Source organism: Lagopus leucura, unplaced genomic scaffold, assembly GCF_019238085.1.
Source record: "Lagopus leucura isolate 7727_CA_CO unplaced genomic scaffold, USGS_WTPT01 Super-Scaffold_100033, whole genome shotgun sequence".
Lineage (NCBI taxonomy): Eukaryota > Metazoa > Chordata > Aves > Galliformes > Phasianidae > Lagopus > Lagopus leucura.
In genome coordinates, this window is record NW_024962282.1 from 4715099 (window position 1) to 4728167 (window position 13069).

Consider the following 13069-nt stretch of genomic DNA (forward strand, 5'->3'; position numbering starts at 1 on the left):
GAATGTGGGCATCTTTGGACTGATGAGGCCATTAAAACGTACCAAATCTATATTTATTTAGTACTATGGGGTGCATCTTTCATATGGTTTGATTTATTTTATTTTTTATTAAACTCCAGTGCTTGTGAAGTTTTGGCTGATTTGATATCTGCTTGACTTGGCTTTCCTAACCTCTCATTGGTTCCAGTCATTGTTTTGTGACTGGAATTTCATAACTCCAAATAATGGATATTTTTTTGCCTTTCCACTTGCTGTTATTTATGTACAGTAATTTCTTTTTCTGCTTCTTGGCATATTTACTATATGCTTACCTAGCAGTTGTAGATAAGCAGTTATAAAATATGCAGCTTCCTATGCCAATTCAATTTAGCTTTCAATGTTAGTAATGTTTTCTTGTTGGTGGAAAAAATGACTCATAAACAACTCAATCTCCCCAAATATCTAAAAACAATACAAAAAAGGATAATAGAATTATCAAAGTTCTTGGTTGCCTGGAAAATGGACTAATATTCTGGCCTCACAGATTTTGGAAACAAATTAAAGAAGCCTTTTTTTAGGTAGCAGGCTGCTTTTAATGGTTCTTCTGTATTAAGGAAAGTACAGTATTGTAGGTTATTTATTTCTGGGCATGCAGTACAGGGTGAAGAGCCTGCAATTCAGCTAGCAATGCCTCTGTGCCCTGAGGTAAACTCTATTTCACAAAGGGAATTTTGATTATGGTCTACTGCTCTGTAGCATAGTGGAGGCTTCAAGAGGCAAGTGGTAAATGCTACCAAAGAAAAGCTGGATTGGAGCCACTGACGTCATCTAAGTAAATCTGCTGTAGGACTATAGCCATAAAATGACTGCCAGCCACTGAGCGCACTTTGGCCTTTTCTTGTCAACTGTTTTAACTGCTTTCTCTCTCTGTCTTTTTTTTCTTTCCTCCAAGCAACATGCATTTTTGTTTCTTTTTTTGTGCGTGCGCTAGTTGTGTGCATGGTGAAGTACAGCAATGCAAGCATTCCCCCCAGCTGCCCTGTGTGCATGCTGGGTGAGGAGCTGCAGAGTGCCACTCAGAAATTAAAAAGTAAACCAGTACTTTTCCATACATGAGACTAACAGAGCTAAGCTTCCATCTCAAGCCATGTTTTTCGGCACAAGAGCCTGGCAGTTCAAGTTACAGCATACTGATGAGATTTGTGTTGTGGGCAAAAAGCGTTTGGATACACTGGAGGGCACGCTTCCCTGGGGACCAACTAGCTGTGTGAAAATGTCTGGTTGTAAACTCCAAGATATCACCAAATGTGTGTGTTGATGAGGATTTAAGATCCTGTTAGCCACTGCGTTAAGCTTGAGCCCTGCAGCTCTGGTCATCCTCGAAACAGAACAACTCTTGTTTTGGGCATCCAAATGTATTGTTAGCAGATGAGCTTCTGCTGGAACTCTTTATGCATAATTAAAGAAACCATGTGCATTTATAACAGTGGCTCTAGGATGCCTTGATGAATATGGCAGTAGATACAGCTGCATCTCTAGGTATAGTTAAAAATGCAATTGGTATCTCACTTGTCCCCAACCTGAAGCTTAGAGGTGTCAGGATTGCAAGAAGAATCCTTGCTTTTTTTAACACTGGGTTGAACTCGCTGTCAGCGTTCTCTTGAAATGAATTTCCAGGAATTTTAACGTGCTCCTTTTTAAATATGGAGTGTGTCGTAAAGCACACTTACAATTATTAGCCAGTGTGTCCCGTGATAGTATTTGTTTTCTTGATTTATGTACTTTTTAAACTTTGAAATAAAAACTAAGCATTGCTGTTTTTGAAGTTTGAGTCTTATGATCAGAAATATATTAAAACCAGTATCTTATCCATGAATCATTAGATGAGTCAGTTCCTGAAACCACTGCAAGCCTCACAGTTCTTGGCTTCAGCTGAAAGCAGGAAATCCAGGCTTCAATAACTTCCTTTCCCAGTACTGGCTATGGCAGTGTTAGTGGTTAGTATATGCTGCTTTTGTAAGCAATAGGAAGATGTATGTCTGAGGAACAAAGGCACTCTAGTCAATTTGCTGAAACTGTTTATAATCTGTGGTCTTGATTTGAGCGTCAGGATACAGTGGCGTATGCTACGTTCTGTGCTGCAATACATTTTCCAGCAGTGTTACACAGAGAATGAAATAGAGGGAGAGCTCTGTGGCACGGTTCTTGGATGAAACCCATCTAGTCAGTTTACTGGGAAAAGAGCATTATTTCAGTGGTATCATCCAACTCCTGAGCAGTAACGGCAATGAGAACCGAACGCATAGGAGTAAATCTAACGTGTTTATTTAGCAGCTACTCGTCTTGTGCTTGTGAAACAAACTATTTTTATTCTGTTTCAATGCTCCAAGAGAGCTTGAAAAAAACCCAACCCAAACTTGGAACTTGTAAAATAAAAACACATGATTTGTTTTTCAGTCTCCTTTTTTGTAGTGAAAACTGTTTGCCTCCTCATAATCAAGGACACATTGATTGTCTCAGTGTCAGTGAAGCATTGTTGGCTGCAGAATCTGTCTCTTTAAATGTGGAGTGCCTGTACTCTCCAACATCTGTTCAAGAGGATTTACTATTTACCTTCTTGTGCTAACTGGGCTGGATTCAGGTTTGGTACAATGTTGATCTTAATGTGTTTACAACTGGGAAGTATTCAACTCTTTCTGTTTTTCTTAAATACAGTGGGAGATAGTTTGGTATCTTGTACTTATTGTTTGGTTAGTTTAACTGTCTAACCAGCAGCACATAAATGCCAAACCTATCTTTAATTAACAGATGCTGTGCTAAAGCACTGGCTGTTGGTGTGCACAGTGAGAAGCCTCGCTCAGGTGTTCTCTCTGCTGCAGGGAGCCAGATGCTGATGCTCCAGGGATTGTAGTGCTTAGCATCACACCACCTATTGTGGATTTAACTTACTACTTTGTAATTAACTTCTTGTAGTAACAACGATTACAATAATTAGCTTACTGAAATAACAAAGATGTTCTTTTTGGGATAGGCTTTTTTTTTTTTTTTTTTTTTTTTTTTTAGGACAACCTTAGCAGCAGAGAATAGCAGTAAATTTGCACAGGATCAAAGCATGTGTAAAAGTCATTGTTCATCTTTGAGACCATGAGAAGTGCAGTTTTCTGTTACTTAGTGTTAACGGACTATAAAAGAACAAAAAACCTGTTTCAAATGGAAAAAGCATCTAAAAGTTTAGAAGCAGGCTATGATCATACTTGATTTGTTTCACTTGTAAAGAAGAGTAAATGACTTAATCTTGTTTTCCTAGCTGATCATGGGGATTGTAATGTGTATGATCCAAAGATGCATTTTTATCAAGTTTGTACTCTCCAAATGTGTATGAACCCAACATCTTTCTATTCCTATTGATCAGAGAGATGTCCTGTTGCTCTAATGTGCATTTTGGTTTGGAATTAGAGGCCTGGGGCTTTGAATTGCTTACTGTCTGTAGACCAAGTCATCAGTGGCTGGTGATTGATTTGTTAATTAAAATCAATTTAAATGGATTTGTAAGCCTCATGTAACAGATTATCTTATTAGCAGGATGAGAAAGGCACTGTGATCTGCAAGGAATGTGTCACTGTAGACAAAATATAGCACAATTTTCATGGAAGAATTTCATGAATTGCTGTTGCTGTAAGTGATCTATGCAAATGAGAGCCTTGTTTAAGTCCTAAATTAATGAGTCTTCCTGTTCATTGTTCTTTTATTTTTTTTTTGTTATTGTTGTGACTGCTTTCCAAAATACTTAAATCTTAATGTGCGTGTGTGCTTGTGCTGGTGTACGTATTCATGGTTACAGGGATGTATTCAGTATTGCCTGGCTTCCGATGTATTCTGATCCTTGAGACTCTTACTTTTTCTCGTCCCATTAAAAAAAAAAATCCACATCAAGAAAAATAGTATTCTGAATGACTGACAACAGCATGTCAGAAAGAACATGTAATGCTGTTTAATTCACTTTGCACGTGCATGGACCCATAGCTTAGGGAGTGTATATATATGTGTGTGTGTGTGTGTGTGTGTGTGTGTATGTATATTCTGTGATCAGGTCTCAAGAATATCTAAACACTGGTCTTGGCAAAACTGATGGGAATTCTGAATTTAGTTTCAAACTGCAGCGCTGTTGTCTCCAAATCATAGCCTTGCCATGACATCTCAGTAATGTGCGCACTTGCCAGTCTGCTTTGTAACCCAGGCTTCTGTAGCAAAAGAGATATAAAAATGATGCGTGTTTTCTTGTAGGATCAATTTATGTCTATTTCTTCTCTTGTTCAAGTTCTGCATACATTTGTGACTGTGGGGGGGGAGGGCAAACTGGATTTGGTTATGAAATATTTTATTCATTGAAGCTGGTTTCACTTCAGATTTCCCCTGCTTTATTGAAAAAATAGGACTATTAAAAGCAGGCAGTAATAAACTGATTATTTCAACTGAGTTTTTTTTAAAAGAACTTTGTTTAAAAAGGAGAAACAAAAATAACTCAATACTGTATAGCTGTGAGTTGCCTCAATCACAATTCATTTAATATGTAGGCAATTCTTTAAAGCAAAGCATTGTGGAAGAGTTCTGTTTATTGGATAATCCCACTATCATTGGCAGTGTAGTTTACAAGTCCTTACCTAAAGGAGGTCACAGGATTGACACAGTAAAACCAATTTTATCTGGGATTTGATGAGATTAAGTGCATTGCCTGTAATGTGCATAGGTCGCTCTGAAAGTAACGTCTCTTATTTATTTGCATGGAAACTGCAACAGATACAAAGAGCAAGGTAACACTGGTGGAGCAAAGTCTCAGCTACAAAACACGTTTTCAACATAGTTACCACCATTAGCTGTGCATTTTTTCCGGCAATGAACAAGAGCCTGCATGCTGTACTTAAGAAAACCTACTCCAGCAGATCACTATGCTCACATCCACTGGTTGTCTCTTGGAGACATTCAGCAAGCACTGGCGAATGTCAGTGGGTGCAGATTTTTCCAAACGGAGGAATTCAGTGACACACCTTTGCTTCATCTGCACATTCATGTCAGGCACCGCTCAGAGTGCCCCTCTGCTGTCATCTGTCATGCAGCAACGACATGGAGTGGGATATTGGTGGGATGGTTCAACACACCACCAACATCCACCTCTGATGTTGTGGCCAATGTCATAAAATAGGAGGCACTACTTTTGGAGCAGCCCTCATACAGCTGTCTAATTTTCTATGGTAGAAAGCTTTTTCATTGCGTGTGGAAAATTAAGTAAGGCACTCACGTGGTGTGATTGTAAAGTCCATGCAATACCCACTCATTTGACTTGATAGGTCACTTGTTGGTGACCTTTGGTTTACTCTGCTGTTATCTTTAGGCGTTCTCTGGGTTTTGACTTTAGAGGATGGGTGATTCACCTCATGGTGCATGGGACTTGTTGCCAGCTCACTGCCTCCAGCAAGAAATTTGGAGGACTGAAAAGTGCACAAGGATGGGTGAAACTACCGAAACGGGAGTCTCTCAGGGCACTCATGCAAGCCCACGCTGGCTGCTGTGCTAGCCCATTTGTTCCTCTGGGCCTGCCACTGGTGTGCTAGTGTGGAGCTGCTGGGTCTCTGGAGTCTGGGAAATTACAGGCCTGCATTGAAATCCTGGGTGCGATGAGTTATTTCATTCTGGATGCAGGCCTCAATTCTGAGAGACCGTCTTCATGCCCTGACTTACTTTAGCTCTTACATTAACGTGCCAGATTGAAATTAGAGTAGTCATGCAATTATTATTTATTCTGTGAAACTTGGTTTGGAATGGAGCAGAGAGACTCCTGAATGTAGAAGAAATATGCTGAGTTGTAGCATTTTCTTTAGAACAGGAGCAGAGACTAATGCAGAATGTAAGCAGGATTATAGTCCCTTCAAAGCAGCAAACTTGCAGAGAGGTCAGCACCAAGGTAGGAGACCTAGGTCATGGCTGCTAGCCCTTTTTTTTTTATTTTTTTTTTTACTTCTGAATACTATATGGAATTGCCTAGTCTTTTCCTGCAGCTGTTTCATCATACACCTCCAGTCCCTCAGTTGTGGAATCACCATTTCAATTAATTGACTTTCTTCAGCTGAATTTTCACCGTAGGGTTCTGGCTAAAAGGAAAAGGACATTGTTGGTGAATAGCTTTTAAATGGCATGCTTTGTAACGCTGCCATTATGACCTCAGGGAATGTTTTCCATTCCACATTTGTCTATAATGTGAATCTTAGTAACGTTCATCTCATATTAAGGCTGCAAAGCTTTCTGTATATGTTGCAGACCTTGTGAAATGTTTTTTATTTTTGTGAATTATATAAATAGTCTGATTTGCTCAACTACCCTTTTTCTAAGCACAGTTTTATTTTTTAATAATAAAACATGGTTGTGGAACAGGGTTATGTGAAATGTAATTGAATTGTACAGTAATAAAATTTCCATGGTGCTCTCTGAAGGTCAGTGGTATGCAATTAATTGCTAGACTGATGACGGGTGCTGTGTAGGAAGTGTTGATGCCCTAGACACTAAATAAAATAATTAAGCTGAGGGGTTAGACTTAGAAGAATGGAAAACACATGACTGTCATTAACACCAAATTTGTGCTGATAATTGGTTTAACAATACTATAATAGATGTAGGTTCATGCTTGCAATTTATAACTTGCTCAGGAAGAGTTTGTTAGGAAGGTTGAAGGAAGGGGTCCAAACTAGGCAAACTGGATATGTAGTTCATTTCTAGATTTTCGGTAAGCCATTCTCACTAAGAAAGACTTCTAGTCTTCAATATATTCAGAGGAAAGAGCTGTGTCTCGATGAAGACTTGCAGGGGAAGAGGCTGGCCATCCACCCCTTGTGCCTAAACCGAGCCAGGTGGCATCTCCTTTGAATAGGGGGAAGGAGGAGTTTCCTGGGATGAGGGGAAGTTGTTACTAGATATGGAAATTCAGGTCATTCTTCTGAATGCCTCCTGTATCTCTTCCTGTAGTCAGTCCTCCATGGTCTAATGGCAGTATCGCTTACCCACCAAAGAAGGCAGCAGAGCTTGCCTGGATAAGGAAGAATGTGTATTTAAAACATATCTGATTGAGAATTATGGTAAATATTGGCCAGTTCCATGTCTCTCAAATTTTAATCAAGTAGATGTACTTGGAACTCACAGATCTCTTTGGAGGAAACTCCAAAGATAGTAACTGCTCTTGATCTCAAATGAGTGCTGTTTTTGGGAGAATCAGTTCGTGTTAATACAGAAAGGCTGTTTTTCCTGGGATTAGTCCATTCTTGTAAGAACCATGACTTGCAAAAAGGAGCAGCTTCCCATGGAATGCTATTGCTGTTGAAGGCATTGACGTGTTGTGATTCCCTGCGGGTACATACTGTGGGAAATCATGAATGAACGTTTCAGCATAGGATGTAGAAGTGTTCATAGATTGTTTTGTGTAACTTCTAAAGTGATGTTTTAGATGTTTAGTGTTTCTCCTGTAGACTAAAGCTAACAAAATTACTGTAGATTCAAAACAAACAGAAATATTAAATATTTTGCAGTGTGCATGTATGCGATGACTCTTACCAACCCATGTTTCATGTTGCTGGATTAGAACTCTTGTACCTTGGTGACTTGAACTTGCTTGTTTTTTTGGTTTCTTTGTTAGCTTGTGTTGGAGTAGTTGGGTGGGGGAACATTAGAGAAAAATCCATCTTGTTGCATTGGATGTATGAGTTAATATTTGGGAAGTCCTTTCTGTATATCTTTGTGGAAAGTGCTGTCAGTATGAATGATTGTCTCTGAGATAAAGGTTTCTCTACTTCTCCACTTTACACAAATTTGTGTAATTGGCTTGGAATGGTAAGATTGAGTGTAATTAAGTCTCATAATTAATTAATATGAGAAAACCTACGCAAACACAAGCATAAGTATTTCATATTTCATGATTTGTTCCCTTCTGTAAAATTGCAGTAATAATACTTTGTTACTTAATGCTGTAAGCAATAATTGGGTAATAGTTATAAAGTGCTTTACTATGAAAATGTATGTAAAGAAAACATTTTTAAGCTTTGAAACTGATGCGTAGACCTCAGTCCTTGCAGAAGAGCTGCTGCTTCTGTGAAGTGACATGTTGGAACTCGTGAAGGACCAGAAAAGCTACCAGTCAGTACTGAAGGCCACTCACAGAATTATCGCAGCTTTTTGATATATTATTCTAAGGGCTTGTCTTTATCTTTCTTTTTAATTTAAGCAACAGTTAAGAAATCCTCAGTTAGAGGTGTAATAACAGTGACTTCGACTTCCCACTACGCTCACAGTCAGCAAACAAGCAAAACAATCATATACATAATTTAGGACATAAAATCTCTGGGTGTGTTTTACAACCGTTAACAGACTTTCATTGTGCGCAGCAGTTCCAGATCTATGAGGATAATGCACCTTTCAGAGCCCCTTGGATCCTTTGTTGAGAACAACCCGCTAGCAGCATTTCTTTCTCCTTTTCCAGTCGTAGAATTGAGTACAGGTATTGGCCTGAGCATTCCGTCCAATGACTGGACACCAACTGCAAGCTGCCGGCTGCGCATGAATGTCTTTGCAGCATCCTGTGCAGAGGGAAAATCCCCAGTGCGGCCTTACCAGCCACTTGGCAGACAAGTCCATGGATGTACGAAGTGGGGAAGTTCAATCAGTCCTTGCTGGCTGGTGCGTTTCTGGGAATAATACTTGGACCAGCAATAGCCTACCAGAAATCTGCTTCTGATTGTTCCCTAGAAAGGTACAGAAAACTAGGAAGCTTGTCTGGAATGGTCAGAGCTGAAGCCTTTCAGTGAAACCACAAATGATATGGCTACTGAGCCAAGCAAAGACAAGCAGTTAAAACCTATGCCCGCACCGTACTTTTATCAGCTTGTTGGCTTTACTGTGCCAGCTTTGCAAAATTGAAGAAGTGCTTGGAACAAGCCTGGAATAGGAAGGATAAACCTTAAGTAACTGGTCTTCCAATTCTGCTGCAAATAGTGTGCCCGACAGGAGGCCGGGCCATCCATGCTGCAGGAGAGGATCTAGTGAATGGAGATTGCTGACAGCCTTGCCTCAATGGGTCTTGGAGATGTTCCTTGGTGGATCTGTTAGAGGACTGGTCAGGTAGCAGTGAAGTGCTTCACCCTGCAAGTCCCAGCACTCTTGTGGTATCCTGAGTCAAGTAGGGTGGTGATGCATGTAGCTACTGCTAACCTCAGAAAGAAACCTTCAGAGCTGACATAATATGGAGAATGCAGGCGAGGTATTTCGGAATATGGCTCCTCCAGATGTAGTACTGCCAATACTCAACTGGTATAAATATAAGTTTGGGAAATGCATAATCTTGTATAATAAGGTTTGGCAGAGAAACGCAGTATTCTCTTTTGTTGTTAGCTACATCCTTTTCCTGTGAGGGCTTATGAGAATGTTTTCATACTTAACATGTTTCCTCTCCTCACTATAGTTCATCTGCCAATTTGACCCTCCCAAGGAAAGTAAGCTGGTTCTTTGGCTCTGATCGTCACATAGACGAGAGGACTGTCATCAGGAAAAGAGCAGGCAAATGAAATTTCTGCTTTGTTTAGAACTGGGTTTGGATCTGTGTGATGCGGAAGGTGAGAGTCAAAGGCCATTTGTCTGACTGCACCACTGCAGCAGGACGTCACATACATACACTGTCTCTTTTGTAAACTTCTTAAGAGGACTTCAGAGTGATCTGTTGTTTGTAATGAAGCGGCTGCAGCTGCCACAGTGTAAAATCTGCAGTTGAATTGCCAAAGTATATGAGTCTCTTGCTTTGCCCCTTACAAAACCGACCTAAGAAACTCATATTTATCTCAAAAGTGAAAAGCTTGGCATGATGCCCCAGTAACTTTTCTCTGACAAACCTGAAGCGAAAGTAGCTCAGCCTGGCTCAGTAGATTTGAATTCACCTAACCCTATTATGAGAAAGGCAGAAAGAAAAAGGGGTGCAGAAAAAATTAGATTAAGTGGTGTGGATTTTGTTGTTGCTGTTGTTGTTTGTTATGTTGTTTTTCTTTAAGATCTTCCTGGCATGTTTCCAATACCCCACATGAAAGATATATATTTCTTAAAGTCGCAGCAAAGTTAGAAATGTATTTAATAATTAAATTGAGTTTGTTCCTATTCAGGCTTGGCTTTGCTGAGCTTAATGCAGGAGTCACATAACTACTGGAGACATAAGAAAAACAAATGCTCGGCACTCTTCCCTACAAGGCCGAATGTGAGTCAGTATCTAAGAAGGCTTCTCAATGGAAAATGAGAAAATAGTCTTAATAAAAAATTCAAATTATTCAGACGAGCTTCTTGTAAATTATGCACATAAATAGAGTAGTTGCCACAGTGAGAATAATTTTCTAACATTTTTTGGCAGATACTAACTTGAAAATAAAGACTTAGGAGGTAATTATTATTATTACTACTACTGCCATTTGTTTGTGCCGCGCTAGCATTAAGAGACCCAATTAAAACATCTGGAATACATTGTTTCAGACTCTGCTTTGATGTCAAAACGTGTTCCTAACTCAGGAAAACGTAGTTCTTAAATAGACAAGACATGCAGAAGATAGGGTCCTTGGCAAGGGAAGGGTCTTACTGAAGCCCTGTGAGAAGACCAAATTTTAAACCTGATCTGCTAAGTTTGAGTAGCTATGTAACCAGAAGCTTCATTCCTCATGTATGTCTATTAAATTCGATAAGGCTTTACATTTCTGCAGTATCAGTGTATTTTTAGAAAGGTTAGACTGGACTTTAAATAAATCCTCAGGAAGAGGTCATGGGTCATCTGGGATTTTTTCTTTTTTTTTTTTTTTTTTTGTCTTTTCTGGGACTGCACCTCTGTCTCACCACTTGTTGCATATCATGGAGTGTGTAGGTGCAGCATCCAGAACCAAAAGAGGAAATGTGCTGATTTTGGCAGTTGACCAAAATGACCTCATTTCTTTGCTATTGGAAGTTTGTGTGCTTTTCTGGCAGGCAGCGCAGCTGAAAATATGATTGCCTAGTTCATAGCTTGTCTTCATTGAAGAAAATGCTTGCCAATGCTTAAACAATTTATTCAGATCCCAATTGGTAGCAGAGCATAGGGAAGCATAGGGAACTGGGCAGCCCGGTCAGAGGGAAATAGAGTAGGACAATCAGATTGAGAGGTCAGAAGAAATGGGAGAAACAGTGCATGGTTTGGGGATGAGGTGTGGAGCTTTCTGGGCTTCACAGGTGCACATGAGAGAGAAGCAGTGTAATGGAACACCTGTGACCTTGCACCTGGGGCTCGTGTAACTTCTTCATGCACACCAGCTTTGGGAAATGCTCTGTGCTTCCCTGCAGTGCAGGGTCTGCCACCCCAGCAGCTGAAAGCTCCACAGGAAGTCGCAATTCATCCCAGCAGTATTAACTCCTTCTTCTCGAACAAGGCAGGAAAGCCTGGAAAATTCTGGTGAGTAATGCAGGTGTGTCAATAAATGAGATGATTCTAGGGATGTACTTTGGCTTGTCCAGAGGGTCTGACGGGAGTGAAACCTGACAGTGCAAAAGGACACAATAATCTGTTAGTCTGATTTAAAGTTGGCCTCAAAGCTGGCCTTCCTGCTTCGAAATGATGTGGAAAAGTTCAGTGATAATTGTTATCAAAAGTTTTAAAAAAGAAAAATTAATCCCCCAAATAGCTAATTATTCCAGGAAGAGAAAGTAATAAAAATCTTCAGGGAAAAATAGCTACCTAGATTTGAAAGTTGATTATGTGATTATATCAGAGGCACAGATATATGTGTACATTATATTCTCTTAGAAATATGTCATCTTCCCAGAAGAACCTGACTGCAAATTGCAGAAACCTTCTGTTGCTGCTTTCCACCCCTCTTGAAAATATTTTGGGTGTGCCTTGTGCCTCAGAAAAAGGTGACATTAGGTGAGATAGCTGTTGGAGGGCTTGGCCTTGGAGAACGTGAGGGCCATTGGAATACTTAGGCAAAGGACTTGAGCAACAGCAGATGTCCTATTTCACTTCCCCAGGTTATGTGTAAGAGTTTTCTTTTGCCCAGCATGATTGATTCTCTCGTTTTCTTGATGGTTATAACTTTTGGCTACCCACTATTTTGATTACTTTTGGAGACTGAAAATAAAGTGACAAAAGCAAACCTGCAGATATACTGATGGACCATTATCTTTCAAGGAGCTCTTCATGGCAATCTCTCAGAATCTGCTCGAAATATTTGAGAACTCCTGCATCAGACTGAACACACAGTCCATAATTAAACTATATCAGGCTCTTCTTTTTATAAACATATTGCAATAAGACATCTTTGCTTCTAGGGCACAAAACTGCTTTGTCATGGTATTTGTTCTAATTTAGATGTAAGGCTTTGAATTCCAAGAAGAGGTTCTTGAAAGCTGGTTAGATGTTAGTCTGGAACTATTTCAGGTGTAACTGTAAACAGAAACCTCAGCTGGGGATGACAAACAAAACATCCTGCCCAAAAGCGTTGTCAGGTTAACTGAGAGTGACCCTAGGTTTGTAAACTAAACAGAAGCACTCTATTTAAATACCTAACTTACTGTATTGCATGCTTCATATGGTATGGCTATGTGATGTTTTTAAAATATAAAAATCAGATTATCTTCAACTGTGTCACCAGATGGTGTGTAATGGGCAATAGAATTAGGGATTATGAGACCTAACTTTCACCCTTAGGTAACCTGACTCGACAAAACCTGTGTGCTTTATAAAAACAAAATATTCAGAGACTGAATGGATGGTGGAATTACTTTTTTCCTATCCACAAAAATTCTCCTTGCCCAGGAAACAAGTTTGTATATGTTGCTGGAGAATGGAGCACGTAATCAACAGAACTCCTACCTTGCTCTTGCTACTCTTTGCACTTTTTAAATTTAATGTTAAAACCGAAGTTTCTCTAAAAAAGGCTTTCTTCAGCCTTGTTGAAACTTCAGCCTTGTTGAAACTTCAGCCTTGCCAGCATCCTTTGTGGTAGCTGTACACTAGAAAGGAATGAAACAAACTTATGAAGAACCAATTAGCCTC

The 13069-nt window shown here is 39.7% G+C and overlaps 1 protein-coding gene across 4 annotated transcripts in view; it reads left to right on the top strand.

Moving 5' to 3' along the window:
• The window catches only part of TEAD1 (TEA domain transcription factor 1), a 145997-nt gene that overhangs the window by 7838 nt on the left and 125090 nt on the right, over positions 1 to 13069 (top strand). Inside the window, exon 1 of one of the 4 annotated variants that reach the window (XM_042881879.1) lies at positions 11391 to 11467. The exons of 2 other annotated variants lie outside the window; for them this stretch is intronic. The gene's annotated coding sequence lies outside the window, so the exon portion shown is untranslated. Of the gene's footprint in view, positions 1 to 11390; positions 11468 to 13069 lie in introns of those variants that run through there. One more of the 4 variants, XM_042881881.1, reaches the window with a different exon arrangement.